The sequence below is a fragment of the Cnephaeus nilssonii genome (genome assembly GCF_951640355.1).
Source record: "Cnephaeus nilssonii genome assembly, chromosome: 12".
Lineage (NCBI taxonomy): Eukaryota > Metazoa > Chordata > Mammalia > Chiroptera > Vespertilionidae > Cnephaeus > Cnephaeus nilssonii.
Window position 1 is genome coordinate 76,140,439 of NC_137083.1, and position 19,013 is coordinate 76,159,451.

Sequence of the window (19,013 nt, forward strand, 5' to 3'; positions counted from 1 at the left end):
CACTAGTTATCCAATAGATGAAAATCAAAACGACAATGTGGTACCATCTCACACCTGTCAGAATGGCTATCATCAACAAATTAACAAGCAACAAGTGTTGGCGAGGATGCGGAGAAAAAGGAACCCTCGTTCACTGCTGGTGGCAATGCAGACTGGTGCAGCCATTGTGGAGAACAGTATGGAGTTTCCTCAAAAAACTAAAAATGGAACTCCCATTTGACCCAGTAATCCCACTCCTAGGAATATATCTTAAGAAACTAGAAACACCAATCAGAAAGGATAAATGCATCCCTATGTTCATAGCAGCACAATTTACAATAGCTAAGATTTGGAAACAGCCTAGGTGCCCGTCAGCAGATGACTGGATGAAAAACTATGGCACATCTACACAATGGAATACTATGCTACCATAAAAAAGAAGGAATTCTTACCATTTGCAGCAACCTGGATGGAACTTGAGTGCATTATGCTAAATGAAATAAGCCAGTCAATGAAAGAAAAATACCACATGATCTGACTCATTTGTGGATAATAAAGAACATTATAAACTGATGAACAAAAAGATAGATACAGAGGCAGTAAAGCATCAAACAGACTGTCAAATTACAGTGGGAAGGTTAGGGAAAGGTGGAGGAGATAAGAGATCAACTGAAGGACTTGTATTCATGCATATAAGCATAACCAATGGACGCAAAACACTGGGGGGTGAGGGCATGTATGGGAGTGGGGTGGGGCGGGCAATGGTAAGATATGTACACATATAATACCTTAATAAAATAATGGGGAAAGAAAAGACATAACTCTTCTTTCTAAAGGAGTATCTGGGAGAAGGAAGATGGCGAATAGTAGGAAGGTAGGAGGGAGAGAGTGTGAGAGAGTTAGGGAGTGATAGAGGAGTGTGTGGACATGTGTGGTGTGTGTGTATGAGCTTGGGACAGTTAGATTCTGCAGGTCTTCCAAGGGGCTGTCAAACCGGGCAGTCTTAGATGGCGGAGCCCCCTCCCACCGCGTACACTCTGGGGCAGCCAGAGTGGGCACTGTGAACATGCTATCTTGAGAAACAGAGCTGCTTGAGCCTAGGATCCTGGCCTCATTACCACCCATTCTGGTCTCAGATGCAAAACAGAACCCTGCAGCCACTGGAGGCAGAGACCTGTGACCACAGCTGCAGACCCACAGACACCAAGAATCCAGACATCCCAGCTTCAGATTTATGTGAGTCACAGAGCCTATCTCTCTCCCTTCAGGATCTCAGGCAGTGCCATAGTAACTGATAGACCAGCCCCTCACACAGGCTGCAGTGCCTCTATAGGAATTTGAGCCTGGGAGCACATGGACACTGGGACTCTGTTCCCAGCAATGAAATCGGGCGACCAAACCCAAAGACCACGCAGGGCGTCAGTGCCACCTGACTTTGATTCTGGGAAAGCATACATGGAAGTCTGTTTTCCACAGTGCAGAAGTAGACCTCTTGCAGACCCAGTGATACCATGCAACTTGGTCCCCCAAGCTGACCGGGACCCTAATTCTCTGGGCAGGAGGCAGCACTGAGCACTGGTGACTTGACTCTGTTTCTCATCACGTGCACCAGGGATCCCTGACACCCACTGCATTCACACTAATAGCCAGTGACTCCAATTCTTGGTGCATGCACACACAGGGACCCTGATTCTTAGTGTGAGGCCGCATGAAGCAACAGAGACTCTGATACAAGATTCTTGGTGCAAGCACAGGGAACTCTACTCCTGAAACATGCTAGGGGTCTTTGATTTTTGGTACATGCCAGCGAGGTCTCTCTTTCAGTGCGGGGTAGGTGGGGTCCCTGATTCTAGGTGCACACACAAGGTCACCCTGAGCACTGGTAACACTGACCCTGGGCAAGCCTGGTTCCCACCAACCCATGGCAGTCACAAGTCTTGGTGTCAGAGCTCTTCAGAGACACTCGGGTGGTGCGAAACTCCCACTGCACATGGCCCGGGATCACATAACTCAACGTTTGAACCTTCTGGTGCATGTGATAGTCAGAATGGGAAGACAACACAATCCCTGAGGAAAGAAAATGAGGAGTCATCAAGAAAGGAAATTAGTGAAACTGAAGCGTGCAACATGACAGAAAAATAACTCAGAGTAATGGTCTTACAATTCATACACCAGATGGATGAGAAAATCAATAACCTATGCAAGAATCAGGAAGAAATCAAAAGTGACATAGCTACAATAAAAAAACATCATGGAAGGTTTTAACAGTAGACAAGAAGAAGCAGAGGACCGGATTAGTGAGTTGGAATATAAGGTAGAGAAACAAGCAATCTGAAAAGCAATTGGAGAAAAAAATTAAAAAGCAGGAGGAGAGCCTAAGGGAGCTTTGGGACAACATGAAATGAAATAACATACATATAATAGGGCTGCCAGAAGGACAAGAAGAGCAGCAGGATAAGAAAATCTATTTGAAGGAATAATGACAGAAAACTTCCCAGATTTGGGGAAGAAAAAAGTTACACAAGTACAAAAGTCCCAAGCAAGATGAATCCCAAAAGACCCACACCAAGACACATCATAATTATGGTGGCAAATGTTAACGACAAAGAGAGAATCTTAAAGGCTGCGATAGACAGAGAGTTACCTTCAAAGGATCCCACATCAGATTATCAAATGATTTCTCAACAGAAACACATCAAGTTAGAAGGGAATGGAAGGATGCATACAAAGTGTTACAAAGCAAAGGACTGAATCCAAGAATACTCTATCTAGCAAGACAATCAATCAAAATTGAAGGGGAAATCAGGAGCTTTGCAGACAAAAAAAGGCTAAAGGAGTTTATCACTACCAAGCCAGCAATGCAAGAAACGTTAAAGGGACTGGTGTAAAAGAAGAAATAAAAAGGGAAGAAGGAACACAGGCACAAAAAATGAATATGACTACAAACAAGTACCTATCAATAATAACTTTTAACGTAAATGGACTAAATTCTCCAATCAAAAGGCATGGAGTGGTTGAATAGATAAAAACAAACGTGACCCATATATATGCTTTCTACAAGAGACCTCAGAACAAGGGACTCACAAAGACTGAAAGTGAAGGGATGGAAAAATATCTTTCAGGCAAATGGAAATGAAAAAAGAGATGGGGCAGCAATACTTATAACTGGCAAAATAGACCTCAAAGTTAAAGGCCATAACAAGAGATAAGGAAGGTCACTTCATAATACTAAAGGGATCAATACAACAAGAGGATATAATCCTGATAAACATATATGCACCCAAATACATAAAAAACTCCTGAAATATATCAAGGTATAGATATAAAATAATAAAATCATAGCAGGGGACTTTAATACACCACTGACATCATTGGATAAATCCTCTAGACAAAAAATCAGCAAAGAAACAGCAATCCTAAATGACTCACTAGATCAGATGGACTTAATTTACATCTTCAGAGCATTTCACCCCAAAGCCACAGAATATATGTGCTTCTTAAGTACACATGGGACATTTTAAAAAATAGACCACATATTGGGTCACAAGCAAAGTCTCCCAAAATTCAAGAAGATTGAAATCATACCAAGCATCTTCTCAGACCACAATGGCATAATATTAGAAATAAACTACAATAAATACTTAAACACTTGGAATCTGAATAGCATGCTATTAAATAATGATTGGATTACCAATGAGATCAAAGAAAAAATTAAAAACATCCTGGAAACTAATGACACTAAAAACACAACAATCCAAAATCTATGGGACACAATGAAAGCAGTCCTGAGAGGGAAGTTTATATCTCCACAGGCCTACCTCAAAAAACAAGAAATAATGGTAGTAAATCATCTAATTCTACAATTCAAAGAAGTAGAAAGAGAGCAATAAGAAAAGCCCAGAGTGAGCAGATAGAAGGAGATAATAACGATCAGAACAGAAATAAATGACATAGAGTAAAAAAAAAATAAATAATAATAATACAAAAGATCAATGAAACTAAGAACTGGTTCTTTGAAAGGCTAAACAAGATTAATAAACCTCTAGCCAGGGTCACCAAGAATATTGTACCAGCCTTGCATCCCAGGAATAAATGCCACTTGAACATGGTGTATGACCTTTTTAATATACTGCTGGATCAGATTTGCTAATATTTTGTTGAGGATTTTAGCATCTGTGTTCATCAGGGATATTGTCCTGGAATTTTCTTTCTTTGTAGTGTCTTTAGCTGGTTGTGGAAATAGGATAATGCTGGCTTCATAAAAAGAGCTTTCTCTTGACTTTTTTGGAATAGTTTGAGGAGGATAGGTGCTAATTCTTTGAGTGTTTGGTAAAATTATTTTACACAACCATCTGGTCCGGGACTTTTATTTGCTGGAAATTTATTTCTGTGGTGTTCATTGTATATCGCCTCTTTTCATTTCTGATTTCATTTATCTGGGTCCTCTCTCTTTGTTTCTTGATGAATCTGGCTAGGGGTTAATCAATCTTGTTTGTCTTTTCAAAGAAACAGCTCTTGTATTTATTGAACTTTTGTACTGTTTTTTGTTTTGTTTTTTGTCTCTATGTCACTTATTTCCTGATCTTTATTATTTCCTTCCTTCTAATTCCTATGGACTCTTCTTGCTGTTCTATTTCTAATTAATTTAGTTTTAGGGATAGATAGTTTATTAGTGCTTTTTCTTGTTTCTTGAAGAAGGCCTGTAGTGCTATGAACTTCACTCTTAGGACTGCTTTCACTGTGTTCCAATGCTTTTGGGTGGTTGTGGGTTCATTTTCATTTGTTTCCAGGAAGTTTTTAATTTTTTGTTTTATCTCATTGGTAAACCATTCATTGATTAATAATATGCTATTTAGCCTCCATGTATTTTAGTGTTTTGGGTGTGTTTTTGTTGTTGTTGTTGTTGTTGTTGTTTTTTATTGTAGTTGATTTCTAACTTCATGCCATTTGATCTGAGAAGATGCTTTGTATTACAGCAGTCTTCTTGAATTTGTGCAGACTTTTTTTGTGCCCCAACATGTGGTCTATCTTTAAGATTGTTCCAAGTGCACTTGAGGAGAATATATATTCTGTTGCTTTGGGGAGAAATGTTCTATAAATATCCGATATATCCCTCTGATATAGTGTGTCATTTATAGCCTCTGTTTCCTTGTTAATTTTTTTTGTATGTTAGACATATCCAGTGATGTCTGGGGGTGTTAAAGTACCATACTATGGCTGCATTGCTGTCAACATCTCCCTTAAAGTCCATCAAGAGTTTTTTATGTATTTGGGTGCTCCTATATTGAGGAATCAGTGCTGAAAGGGTTTTTCTTCTGGGAGAAACAGACCCTCAGATGTGGTTGTTGGTTGTCTTCCATGGTCCAGGCCTGAGCTTAACAAATTCTGAAGACTTCAACTTTATAGACACATTAAAAATATAAGTAGAGAATTACTAAATAGAAATAGGAAAAGAGCTATATAGATAATTTGGTGTTTAACTTAAGATAGTGATCTTTAAAACATCGTTCAGGTTGTAGCCTCAGTTGTTCTGTTATCAACTTTTCAGTGTCCTAGGAAGTAAATATGCCCACAGAAGTGAAACTAAGAAAGTAAAACTCTACCCATGTTACTCTGTATGGGTTATTATTATTATTTATGTATCAAGAGACTTTAGAGTAACTCCAGAGAATTGTTAATATTTTCTGTCTATACATCTTCAACTTATTAGTTTATAATAGAAAAACTTCATTGATTTCTATGGTAAGGTGGTAACATTAAAATAAGGCATTTTGTTCTCCTGTGGTTCAGAAACCCTGAGAAGATTGCTGCATATGTGAAATCTAAAGGAATACTTTGCCTTCCTGCTCATGTGCCCTTTTCTTTCCCACAAGGGTGGGATGGCTTGAATCACCCATCTACTTGGCTTCTTTTATTTTTATTTTTATTTTTCTTAGTATATATTTTTATTGATTTCAGTGAGGAAGGAAGAGGGAGTTAGAAACATCAATGATGAGAGAGAATCATTGATTGGCTGCCTCCTCCCCATCCCCCTGTGGGGATCAAGACAGCAACCTGGGATCTCAGAAAAACCAATATGGCGGCATAGGTAAACACCTAAACTGCTGCCTCGCACAACCATTTCAAAACTACAACTAAAAGACAAAACGTCTATCACCCAGAACCACAGGAAAGCTGGCTGAGTGGAAGTTCTACAACTAGAAGGAAAGAGGAAAGAGCTTTGAGATGTGCACAAGCACTGAAAAGCTGAGGTATGGAGGCACGCGAATTGGGCTGGCGGCGGGCGACTGGATGTGCTGCTTTTTTCAACCCAAAGGGAGACAAGCTCCCAATTACTCTGAACTCAAGTTCCTGGGGAGACGCTGGGCTCCCAAACTCCTACGGGGAGAAGCTGGACTGTCTTCCATCGGGTCGGAAAATGAGGACAGCTTACTTGCAGATGTGTGCGCAGCAATCATTGTTTACTGCGCTGGGGCTCGGGACACGGGACTTTGGAAACACGGAGATGCAGAGAAGGCTGACTAGCAGCCATCGCTGTTTGCCACGCCCTAGCCTAGTGACTCCCTGAGACCCCGCCCCACACAATCTACAAACCCACCCAAGTTCCACATAGCAGCTTTTGCATATGAATGGCCTCCCATATCACAGATTAACCTAACAAACTGCAGCTCTGGTCAGACAGTTCCAAAACCTCCAAACCACAAGCAAAGAGGAGAAAACTGTAGTTCTTGCTGTAGCTCTTGCCGGGTGGCCTCAGACAGTAGCTGACCTGCACCCCATTGGAGATCCAGAAGCTAGTGTATCTAATGGTCAGTGTGAGACGACATCAGATTTCAACTACTCACATCCATAAGTGACACATTCAAGAAGCAGACTCAGAGAGCACCAAAGACCCACTGAAGCAAGTTCTGCCCCATAAGCGTGTCTCCAGCACAGCAGTTCTTCCATTATAGACATAACGGGTCCTCACAGCCAATTGGCCTGGAGGTCAGTTCCTCCCAGTGATACCAACAACAATCAAGACTTAACTACAACAAGGCTGTACACACAGTGCACAAAGGGGTGCACCAAGAGTGTCCACCTCACGTAACTGGGAGGCTGACCCACTGGGCCATATAGGACACCTAACACATAAAACCACCCTACCAACTCAGGGAAGAAGTGAAAAAGTGGAGACAAAGAAACAGATCACAAACAAAAGAAATGGAGGAAAACAAATGACTGGACATAGAGTTCAAAACCACAGTTATAAGGTTTTTCAAGAATTTCCTAGAAAAGGCCAATAAATTTAATTAGACTCTCAAGGATATGAAAAAGGACCAACTAGAAATTAAACATACACTGACTGAAATAAAAAAATATTATACAGAGACCCAACAGAGACTAGAGAAATGAAGAATCAAGTCAAAGATTTGAAACACAATGAAGCAAAAAACACTCAATTGGGAAAGCAAAAAGAAAAAAGAATCCAAAAATTGAAGATAGTGTAAGAAGCCTCTGGGACAACTTCAAGCGTACCAACAACAGAATTATGGGGGTCCCAGAAGAAGAGAGAGAGCAAGATATTGAAAACCTATTTGAAGAAATGATGACCGATAACTTCTTCCACCTGGTGAAAGAAATAGACTTACAAGTCCAGAAGCGCACAGAAGCCCAAACCAAAGGAATCCCAAGAGGACCACACCAAGATACATCATAATCAAAATGCCAAGAGCAAAGACAGAGAATATTAAAAGTAGCAAGAGAAAAACAGTTAATTACCTACAAGGGAGCACCCATATGATTGTCTGCTAATTTCTTAACAGAAACTATGCAGGCCAGATGGGAGTGGCAAGAAATATTCAAACCAATGAATAGCAAGAACCTACAACCAAGATTACTCTACCCAGCAAAGTTATCATTTAGAACTGAAGGTCAGATAAAGAGCTTCACAGATAAGAAAAAGCTAAAGGAGTTCATCACCACCAAACCAGTATTATATGAAATGCTGAAAGGTATTCTCTAAGAAGAGGAAGAAGAAAAAAGTAAAGATAAAAATTATGAACAACAAATACATATCTATCAAAAAGTGAATCTAAAAATCAAGTGAATTAAAAATCTGATGAACAGAATAAACTGGTTAATATACTAGAATCAGGGGCATAGAAAGGGAGTGGACTGATAATTTTCAGGGGGAAAGGAGTGTGGGGGGTGTGGGAAGAGACTGGACAAAAATCGTACACCTATGGATGAGGACAGTGCAGTTGAGGTAAAGGCAGAGGGTGGGGTGGGAACTGGGTGGAGGGGAGCTACGGGGGGGGGGGAGGAGAAACAATTATAATAATCTGAACAATAAAGATTTATTAAATTTTAAAAAAAAGACAGCAACCTGGGCCTTTGCCCTGAATAGAATTGAACTGTGACCTCCTGGTTCATAGGTCAATGCTCAACCACTCGAGCTACTTAGCTTCTTAATGGGAAGAAGAAAAGTTCCATTTTGAATATTCATAGGGTGAGGGTTGTTCCCACTGTGATGACCCAAAGTCAGATTTTGTGTTACTTCCTACATTAATTTATGGGGAATAGCTGCCAGCAGCAGCTTAGAGTTCTCACTTGAACCATTTAGCTCCCTCATCCCTGAGCACTTAGCTTCCAAAGGTCAGAGTGACTAACCCAAGGGACCCCTGAGAAGTGCCCAGAGTTCCCCAAGTCCTTTAGGAGAGAGGTCAAGCCCAAGGGTTCTATAGACCTCCTGTGAGTGCAGAGTTTGCTCACAGACAGGACACTAGTGGGCAATAGAGAAGGACACAGTTGGGCAGAGTCACTTCAGTGGGAAAGGTTGGAAGTCAATCCTAATGGTATGGTTTTGTTTTGTGATGTCTCAGGGCTTGGAAATCAAGAACCCAGAGATTCACAACTGAGACTTGTCTTAGAGGGTAAGACTGGAGCAGGAAAAAGTGCCACAGGGAACAGCATCCTTGGGCAAAAAAACAAAAACATTTCATTACAGAATTGCAGCAAAATCTGTCACCAAGGTCTGTCAGAAAGGGAACAGCACGTGGAATGGGAGAAAAATTGTCGTTGTGGACACAGCTGGCATTTTTGACACTGTGGAACTGGATGCTGACACACAAAGTGAGGCTGCTAATTGCATCCTCCTGACCTCCACCACGCCTCACACTGTGCTCCTGGTGGTCCTGCTGGGCCGGTACAAAGGAAGAACAAAAGGCCATGAAGAAGATGCTATCAATGTTTGGACCCAAAGCCAGGAGATACATAATTCTCCTATTCACCTGGAAAGATGACTTGAATAGCATGATTGCTTAAAGGAAGCCCCAGAAGGCATTCAAGATCTGATGGAGCAGTTCAAGGATTGTCACAGTGAGTTCAACAATAAAGCAACAGGGGCTGAGCAGGTGGATCAGAGGACACAGCTACTGGACCTTGTCCAGCTCATGGTGTTGCAGAACAAGAGAGGATGTTACACTAATAAGATGTACCAAAGGGCCAAGGTGGAGATTCAGAAACAGATTCAAGTAAAACAAGAACAATACAGAGCTCAAATGAAGAGAGATAAAAGAAAGTTAAGAGAGGAGTATGAAGAGAAAATCAGAAAGCTGGAGGATAAACTGGAGTTGGAAAAGACAAAGGCAGAAATGCAGAGCGAATTTGAAGAAAGGGAGAATTACTACTCCTTTTGGCAGCCAAATGCCAGAGGTGAAGTTGAGAGTCAAGACGGGATGCTTGATTCAATCTTGGGAAGTTTGAGAGTAATCTGGAGAGAAATCTCATCTCTGTTCAAGGAAGATTAGGCTAATGAAAATCTGTCTATATTTCCTGTGTATTTCCAGGTGCATCTGCCCCATATAACTAATTCCCTAAAGACAAAACTCTCTGTTTTTATCTCCCAAGCTCTCAGGACAGGGGAGTGTAGTAAAGTTCTGCCTTGGAAATCAGTAGAATTTTTTTTTTTAAATGTAAGAGTGAAGGGCCACATTCTCAATGTGTAAAATTCCAAAGCAGAAAGTGTGGATGCTTCTTATCTTCTGAACTCTCAGAGACAGAGAGAAAATGAATGCAGGAGATCAAAAGACCATGACCCCAAGCCTTGTATATTTATCCTTAGTAAAGGTTCCTCTTCTAGATTATTTTTAGATTGGCGCATAATCTCCACCTGTGGCTTCTACTCTTTATTTTTATCTTTAGGATCACAATGCTCATTTTACACATGTGGTTAGAGAAATAAATTATTTGCCTTAGATAAATTATAGATAGAGAAGCTTATGGAATTCTTTCTATATATACATAAATTTGTTGAATTTAATTTTTATGGAAGGACTGAAATTGTTTCTTATCATCTTCCCACTAGAGAACAAAGATGTGTCTGGAAAATGTTTCTCAGAACTCAACTAAGTAAAATACCAGAAAGAGCAAAAGACAAGAGATTCAACAGTTAACAAAACAATGTTTGGTATATTCAGATGTCTCTGTAGAAAGTTGTTGACCAACCTCAATGTAGCCACTTTGATGAAGAACTAGTTCTCTTCTTTTCTTGTGAAACTAACTGTTGCCACTGCACATCCATCACCCCACAACTTGATTACTTACTGCTAGGTGGGTCATCCCCACATTCCTCCTTCCACACATTTGAATTGTTTACTCATTGTTACTATAATAAAAATTTTCTATTCTCTCATATTTGTGAAAAACTGGAATCTCTTTTACCTTATAAAATATCACCAATACTTCTAAGAGTATAGGGATTAATTTTACGTTTTGATAACAATTCAAGATTATTTTGGAACTTGCTTTGGTCTACACCCTACTATGTATCTCCTCCATTCTCCATTTGAACCAGATTCTTAATCTCTCTGCCCACCAGAAACCACTTTCTCCTTGGATTCATTCATTATGTGCTGATATAATTTATGTGTAGCAAAGCTTTCTTAGATCTTTGTGAGTTTCCTGGGTTGGGGGGCGGGGGAGAGGGAAGATTCCTCTAATATATGGATAACAGTTTTTGAAGTTTATCCTTTTTAATAGCTACTCTTACCCTAATAATTCATAGGCTTTCACAAAGCACATTGCCATGTTCTACCAGTATGTCCTAGAGGTCATATGCCACTGTCCTTGCTCTGCCATCTTGAAAGTGGCTTTTCCATGTCACATCCCATTTTGTCCCCAATATACCTATCTCTTACTTCCCCCAAACACAAATGGAGTTAGGTTGTACATTTAACAAAACTTAGAAAAGGTTCAAGAATATGACATACATGATTAACTTATTTACCTGGAAAGATGACTTGGACGACATGGAGTTCCACGATTACTTAAAGGAAGCACCAGTGACTGATTCTTTCAGAAATAGTCACTCACAGTGATACACATTTGATTTCACTCTGCAGAATATGGAGTGCACTGTATCTATTAAAATTCATTGGAGTTTTACACAAAATTCTGAGGTTGGAAGTTAACATCCTCTTGTATCAGGAACTTCTAGAAGCACATATTGAACCAAAGAGCCACACATACCTAGCATGAAAAAATTAAATATAGGCTTAATATGAAAAAAAGTCTTTAAGTGCTCTGTGCTACTTTCTGTGTAAATTCATTACCTTATTCTTACCCTTGCATTCAGGTTAATGCTTTAGATGAGGCAAAGTAAAAAGTTCTGCTCTTGATAAGATGTGAGAAGGTGAGTAGCCCATGTACAAAACCCTGAGAGCAGTGTTGCACATTTGTTTCTCAGGGCAGAAGAAAGACATTAGGTCTTGATAAGTACCATGCATTGTGGATAATATGAAGGAAGAATGAGGCATGTTCCCTTCTCTGAAAAGTGTTTTGATAGTTTATAGTATTCATGCATTCACTAACAATCAGTGATTCTTTGAACTTGGTGAAAGATTTCATACCAGACATTGAGAATATGGAGAAAGTAAAATGAAGTCCTTTTTGAGACTGGGTTCCTTCACTTAGCATAATGAATTTGAGTATCATTCAACTTGCTTGTGAATAGATATTCTCTTTTACTGATGAATGGTATACCACCTTATGGATGCACCACAGTTCCTTTATCACTTCTTTATTTATCCTTATGCCCCTAATTGATTTATCTTGTCAAATTGCATTGGCTAAAACCCCCACTATAACATTGAATAGAAGTGTAAGGGCATGCTTGCTTTGTTCCATGATATGCCTTTAGTGTTTCCCTGTAAAGTGAGTGAGATACTGGAAAACAGGAGTATATGGTGTGTGTGTGTGTGCACGCGCACGTGTGTGTGTGTGTGTGTGTGTGTGTGTGTGTGTAATCATATTAAGCAAACATCCTCCAATCACTATTTTCTTGAGAGTTTTTATCGTTCACAGCAATTAATTTTGTCAAAGGCTTTTAAAATTCATCTATATGGTACTTGGGCTGCAGCCTGTGCAACCAAACTCTGGAAAAGGTCTCTTTGATGCAGAAGCTGGGTACTGAGGACTCAATACACTGATTGAGTCCATAGATAAAATATCCAGTGAGTAGGGCAGGAGAGAAACTTATGTCCTCATGCGATAACCAGTATTTTGGGAGCTGACAAAATGAAGTAGAGAGACAAATGGTGACTGAATAGTCGGCAGTGTCACGGACCTCCTCCTAGGGCCAGAAAAGCAACTAAATCCAAGAATATCCACCCTGAGTTAACAAATTAATCACAGTTGAGAAGACAATCTCAATATAATATAAGCAACCTTTATGATGGAACAACTGGAACTACTTGTCGCTATGGTGTGCACTGACCACAAGGGGGGAGACACTCAATGTAGGAGCTGGCCCCTGATGGTCAGTGTGCTCCCACAGGCAGAGCACTGCTCAGCCAGAAGCCAGGTTAATGTCTGGTGAGTGCAACTTCCATGGCATCAAGAGCCTCTCCCAACTCCATGGCAGCACTACCGAGCAGTGGCAGCAGGCACAGTGTGAGCAGCGTGGTGCTCAGCCTTGATTTGGGCTCCTACCTGGCTGCCTGCCACTTGGCACACTGCTACATCTCCCAAGTTGTCCTGGACTGATAGAGAGTGTAGGCTGGGTTGAGGGACCCACCCAAGTGTGCAAATTTTATGCAGTGGACCTCTAGTTTTGAATAAGAAAGGGCAGAGGATGCGTAGAGAATGTTGCTTGCCAGGCATAACCCATGTGGAACCACCACTGTGCTTCAGCAGTGAGTGGCACAGTACCTCCCAGCAGGCTCTCAGATGTCTTCAGGGAGCATGCCAAGCCAGAGTGAGCTCCCACACCAGGCCTTCTCACCAGCCCACTGGAACCCATGTCCTAGATCTGGCTCCAAGACTCCACAGTGTTTGCAAGCCAGGGAGAACCCTGGGCCCCACCCCTGCCACAGACCCCAAAACCATGCTGCTAGCCTGACCTGAAGCTACCCGGCACCTACACTATCCCCAGCACAGGGACCTGCTGTCAGGGTCACCCGGAGCAACCTAGAGCTTGCCACAGGGGAGCTCTGACTGTGCTATCCAGAGAAACCCATGCCCACTCCATGCCATCCCCAGGACAGTCCAACCAGGGACATCTGGAGCAAGCCAATGCACCCCTCACTCTGGGTGAAAGGGGAGCACAGACTGAGTGACCCAGGGGAACCAGCCTCCACTGCACACTGACGAGGGGCAAACTGGAACAACGTAACACATGTCTCACTACAGCTATAAGAAAACAGGACTGTGCGACCCAGAGCAACCCCTACCCTCTCTACCCAGCACTTGCGGCAGTCCTGCATGAAATACCGGGAGCAACACAGCACACACCTCACTCTGGGCCATAGGAAAGCACTGAGGAGGCAACATGGAACAAGCTGATGTGCCCATCCAGGGGCCACAGGACCACCCTGCAAGTGCACTGCCAGAAGGACCTATGTTGCCACCCTGCCATGGGTGCCAGGGCTGCAGAGCAAATTGCATGCCAGAGGGCTCAAGGTCCTCAATGGCATCACACATTAAAGGAACTGTGCACACGCTCCCACCACCCTGAGCTTCTGAAGAAGACAACTGAAGGACCAGATCCATTGGACAAGTGGATACGACTCAGAGCAGAGACAATAAAAGTGTGAGACTCAAGGCAGACCCAGGCTTTGGGCTAACAATTTCTGGACAATTTCTCTGATAGGGTCTACAACCTCTCAAACCCCAAGCAGGGTGCACAGGGACAGAAAAAGACAGCAAAAATGGGGAGACAATAAAACAACCCCCCAAGGAAAGAAAAGGCGGAATCTCCATAAAATGAACTAAATGAAACGGAGGCATGCAATATGTCAGGAAAATAATTCAGAATAGGGTCATACAGTTCATAAACCAGATGGATGAGAAAATCAACAACTTATGTAAGAATGAAGCGGAAATAAAAAGTGATATAGCTACAGTAAAAAACATGATGGAAGGTTTCAACAGTAGACTAAAAGAAGTGGAGGACCAAATTAGTGAGTTAGAAGATAGGGTAGTTAAACACACCCTGAACAGCAACTGGAGAAAACTGGACAGCAACTGGGGAAAGAAATTAGAAATCAGGAGGAGAGCCTAAGAGAGCTTTGGGACAACTGAAACAAAGTAACATACATAAAATAGGGGTGCCAGAAGGACAAGAAGAGTAGTAAGGATCAAAAAAACTAATTGAAAAAGTAATGGCAGAAAACTTCCCTGATTTGGGGAAGAAAAATAATCACACAAGGACAGAGAGTCACAAACAAAATGAACCCCAAAAGACCCACACCAAGACAATGCCAAACATAAATGACAAAGAGAGAATATTAAAAGCTTCAAGAGAGAGACAGAACATTACCTACAAAGAATTTCCCATTAGATTATCAAATGATTTCTCAACTGAAACACATCAGGCCAGAATGAAGTACTAGTATACAAAGTGATGCAAAACAAGGGACTGAATCCAAGAATACTCTATCCAGCAAGGCTATCATTAAAAATTGAAGGGTAAATCAGGAGCTTCAAAGGAAAAATAATTGCAAAGGGAGTTTATCACTTTCAAGCCAGCAATGCAAGAAATGTTAAAGGGACTGTTGTAAAAACAAGAATTAGAAATGGAAGAAGGAACATAGGCATCAAGAATAGAAATAGCTACAAATAAGTACCTGTCAATAATAACTTTAAAGATAAATGGACTAAATGCTCCAATCAAAAGACATAGAGTGTTTAATGGATAAGAAAGTATGATCCATATTTATGCTGTCTACATGAGACCCACCTGAGAATAAAGGACTCATACAGAGTGAAAGTTAAGGGATAAAAAAAAAAGGTTCAGGCAAATGGAAATGAAAGAAAACTTGGGGTAGCAATACTTATATCTGACAAAATAGACCTCAAAGTGAAGGTCATAACAAGAGATAAGAAAGACCAATTCATAATACTAAAGGAATTGATACAGCAGGAGGATATAATTCTGGTAAACATATATTCACTCAATACAGAAGCACCCAAATACATAAAAATACTTCTTGAAAATATCAACAAAGAGATCAACAGCAATACAATCAGAGTAGGGGACTTTAATACCCAATGACATCACTGGATAAATCCTTTGTACAAAAAAAAATCCGTAAATAAACAACAATCCTAAATGACTCACTAGCTCAAATGGACTTAATCAACATCTTCAGATCATTTCACCCCAAAGCTACAGAATATACATTCTTCTTAAGTGCACATGGGACATTTTCTAAGATACACAACAGATTGGGACACAGGCAAAGTCTCTTCAAATTCAAGAAGATAGAAATTATATCAAGCATCTTCTCAGATCACAGTGGCATAATATTCGAAACTAGAGGCCCAGTGCATGAAATTCATGCACGGGGGGAGGGTGATCCTCAGCCCAGCCTGTACCATCTCCAATCTGATTGCGTCCAACTGCCCTCCCCTGAAGGCCTGGTCCCCTCCAACTGCCCTCCCCTGCAGGCCTTGTCACCCCTAACTGCACTCCCCTGCTGGCCTGGTTGCCTTTAACTGCTCTCCATTGCTGGCCTGGCCACCTCCAACTGCCCTCCCCTGCAGGCCTGGTCCCCCCCAACTGCCCTCCACTGCAGGCCTGGGTCACCCCCCCCAACTGCCCTCGCTTGCTGGCCTGGTCCTTCCCCAACTGTCTTCCCCTGCAGGCCTGGTCACCCCCATCTGTCCTCCTCTGCCGGCCTGGTCACCCCTGCAGGCCTGATTGCCCCCAACTGTCCTCCCTTGCAGGCCTGGTCCCTTCCAACTTCTTTCCCCTCCTAGCCTGATCACCCACAACTGCCCTCCCCTGCTGGCCATCTTATGGTGGCCATCTTGTGTCAACATGGGGAAGCCATATTTGATCACATGGTGGCAGCCATCTTGTGTGTTGGAATGATAGTCAATTTGCATATTACCCTTTTATTAGATAGGATAAACTACAACAAAAACAATTACAAAAATTCGAACTCTTGAAGGCTATATAGCATGTTATTAAACAACAATTGGGTTACCAAAGAGAGCAAAGAAGAAATAAAAAACATCCTGGAAACAAATGACAATGAGAACACAATAATCCAAAATCTATGGGACATAGTGAAAGCAATCCTATTATATAGGATAGAGGCCTTGTGCACTGGTAGGAACTGGCTGGTCTGCCCTGATGGGGATCTTGGATCCGGGTCTGGGGTCCCAGCTGGGGGAATAAGCTGGCCTGGGCAAAGGGCCATGGGGGGTTTGCAGGCCAGCCATGCCCCCCATCACGATGGGGAATCCCCATTGAGGGATAGGGCCAGCCTGTGTGAGAGACCATGGGCAGTTTTCAGGCCAACAACACCCCCACCAGGGTTGGGAGCTGGGGCTGGCTTGGGCGAGGGGCTGTGGTGTTCTTGTCTCTGGTCATTTCGGTTGTGATGACATTACTGTCCCTGGCTATATATATATAGAGTGGCCAGATTATTATGATCTCTGAATGTATAATAATCTAGCCACTCAGTGTATATCCTATATAATAAAAGGCTAATATGCAAATTGTCCCCTCGACCAGGAGTTCAACCAGCAGGCAGGCCAGCCAACAGCCCATGTCCCCTCCCCCTGGCCAGGCTGGCCAGAAATTCATGCAGTGGGCCTCAGTGTATATATATATGTTCTTGTCTCTGGTCATTTCGGTTGTGATGACATTACCGTCCCTGGCTATATATATATATACTGAGTGGCCAGATTATTATGTGTTCAGATATATATATATATATATATATATATCGAATAGTGACCTGGTGCACAAAATCCATGCACTTGTGGGGTTCCCTCAGCCCAGACTGTACCCTCTCCAATTGGGGACCCCTTCCTTTGGAGGATATCCAACTGCTGGTTTAGGCAGTCAGACATCTCCCTCACAACCTGGGACCGCTGGTTCCTAACTGCTCACCTACCTGACTGCCTGATCACCCCTAACCACTGCCTGGCTGCTTAACCGCCCTTAACTGCTCACTTGGCCTTCCTTCCTTCCCTCACCCTGGCTGACCCTGCCCCCCACCAGGAGGTAGGCTATGTCTATAAAGAAATGGTGGCTTAAGCAACCAACTTACAAGCCAAAAAAGAAAGAAATAAAAGAATGACCAGAGACCGTTCTAGTCGCTGGGCTTTTATTTAATAGGATTCTAGTAATGACTGAGAAATGTGTATCAAACCTGTCATCATAAAGGAAGATTTGTCTATTTTCTCTTATGATTCAAATAGAGGCCTGGTGCATGAAAATTCATGCAAGAATAGGCCTTCCTTTCCCTGGCTGCAGGCACCAGCTTCCCTCTGGCATCCAGGACTTGGGCCTTCTCTCTGGCTGTGCCTTCCGCCTTCACTCCAGTTGTAGCCTACTTTTGCCTTTGCTCTGGCCCTGCCGCCTTCCTGTAGCTCCCTCCATGCCCCACCCCCCCCATAGCAGGCATCCCACCCCGCCCCAGCTGCTCCGCACCTGTGCACACATGCTGCTCAGAGGCCTGGAGTGGCCAGGGCAGGGCAGAACACCTGCGTCATTGCCATGGTGATGACGCAAGCATCCCAGCCTGGCCATCACCATGTTTGTTGCATCAATTTGCATATTCTCTCCTTATTGGTTGTGGCACTTCCATCTTTGTCGTGGGGTGATAGTCAATTTGCATATTCTGTCTTTATTACATCCATTTGTAAATGTGATGCCTCTTTATGTGCTTCATATAAATATAAGGCTATGTTTGATCTTGGTGAACAGGGCTTTATAGCTATGCTCTCACCACACTATTGAACTTTAACTTGCCTTCTCCACTCCTCATCCTTTTTATGTACTGTATGGTGTTATTTCTTACATAAATGAATATCATATATGTTTTTTAAATATTTTATTGATCTTTAGGAAGGTAGAGGGAGAGAGAGAAATATTGATTGACTGCCTCCTGCATGTCACCATAGGGGATCTAGCCCACAACCCAGGCATGTGCCCTGTGGGGAATCAAACTAGCAAGCTTCCAATGCATGACTCAAAGCCCAACCAACTGAGCCATACTATCCAGGGCAATATATTCTATGTTTTAGAATTTATAATTATACTTTCTTTTTTATGTATTTTCAGGCCCTTCAAGAAATACTGGAAGATCTAAAATAAGCAATATGCTATAATTTGCTGATGTATCCAAGTGCCTAGAACAGTGCCTGGCACATAATTGCTTCCCAATAAATATTGAATGAAAAGTCTATTTCATTTGGTATTTTGTTCTTCTTAGTTTAGAATTTCATTGTTATATTTGCCTAAACTTCTGTTTCCAACTGTTCTCTGGTTCCATGCTTTAGATTTAAAATTATTTGCAATCCACTCGAAAAAATGTGTGTGTACATGTTTTTTAACTGAAACCGTTGGTGTATTTATCATAATTATAATTTCTGATCTATTTGGATGCATATACAAATTTTATTTCTTGCTTTCTACTTATTCAAACTGTTCCATAATTCTTTTTTCCTTCTCCTTTGTGGTTGAATTTGGATTATTTGGGTATGTTTTCACATTCTATATTTCTCTTTACTAGTTTGGAAATTATATACACTTA

General features: G+C 41.8%; 2 pseudogenes across 2 annotated transcripts in view; one reads left to right on the forward strand and one right to left on the reverse strand.

The window, feature by feature from the left end:
* Window positions 1-19,013, reverse strand: part of LOC307108109 (GTPase IMAP family member 4-like) — an 87,839-nt pseudogene that overhangs the window by 52,968 nt on the left and 15,858 nt on the right. The gene's annotated exons all lie outside the window — the stretch shown is intronic.
* On the forward strand, window positions 8,819-9,770 carry LOC307108624 (GTPase IMAP family member 4-like; annotated as a pseudogene). The gene has a single exon. The product of its transcript is annotated as a GTPase IMAP family member 4-like (transcript).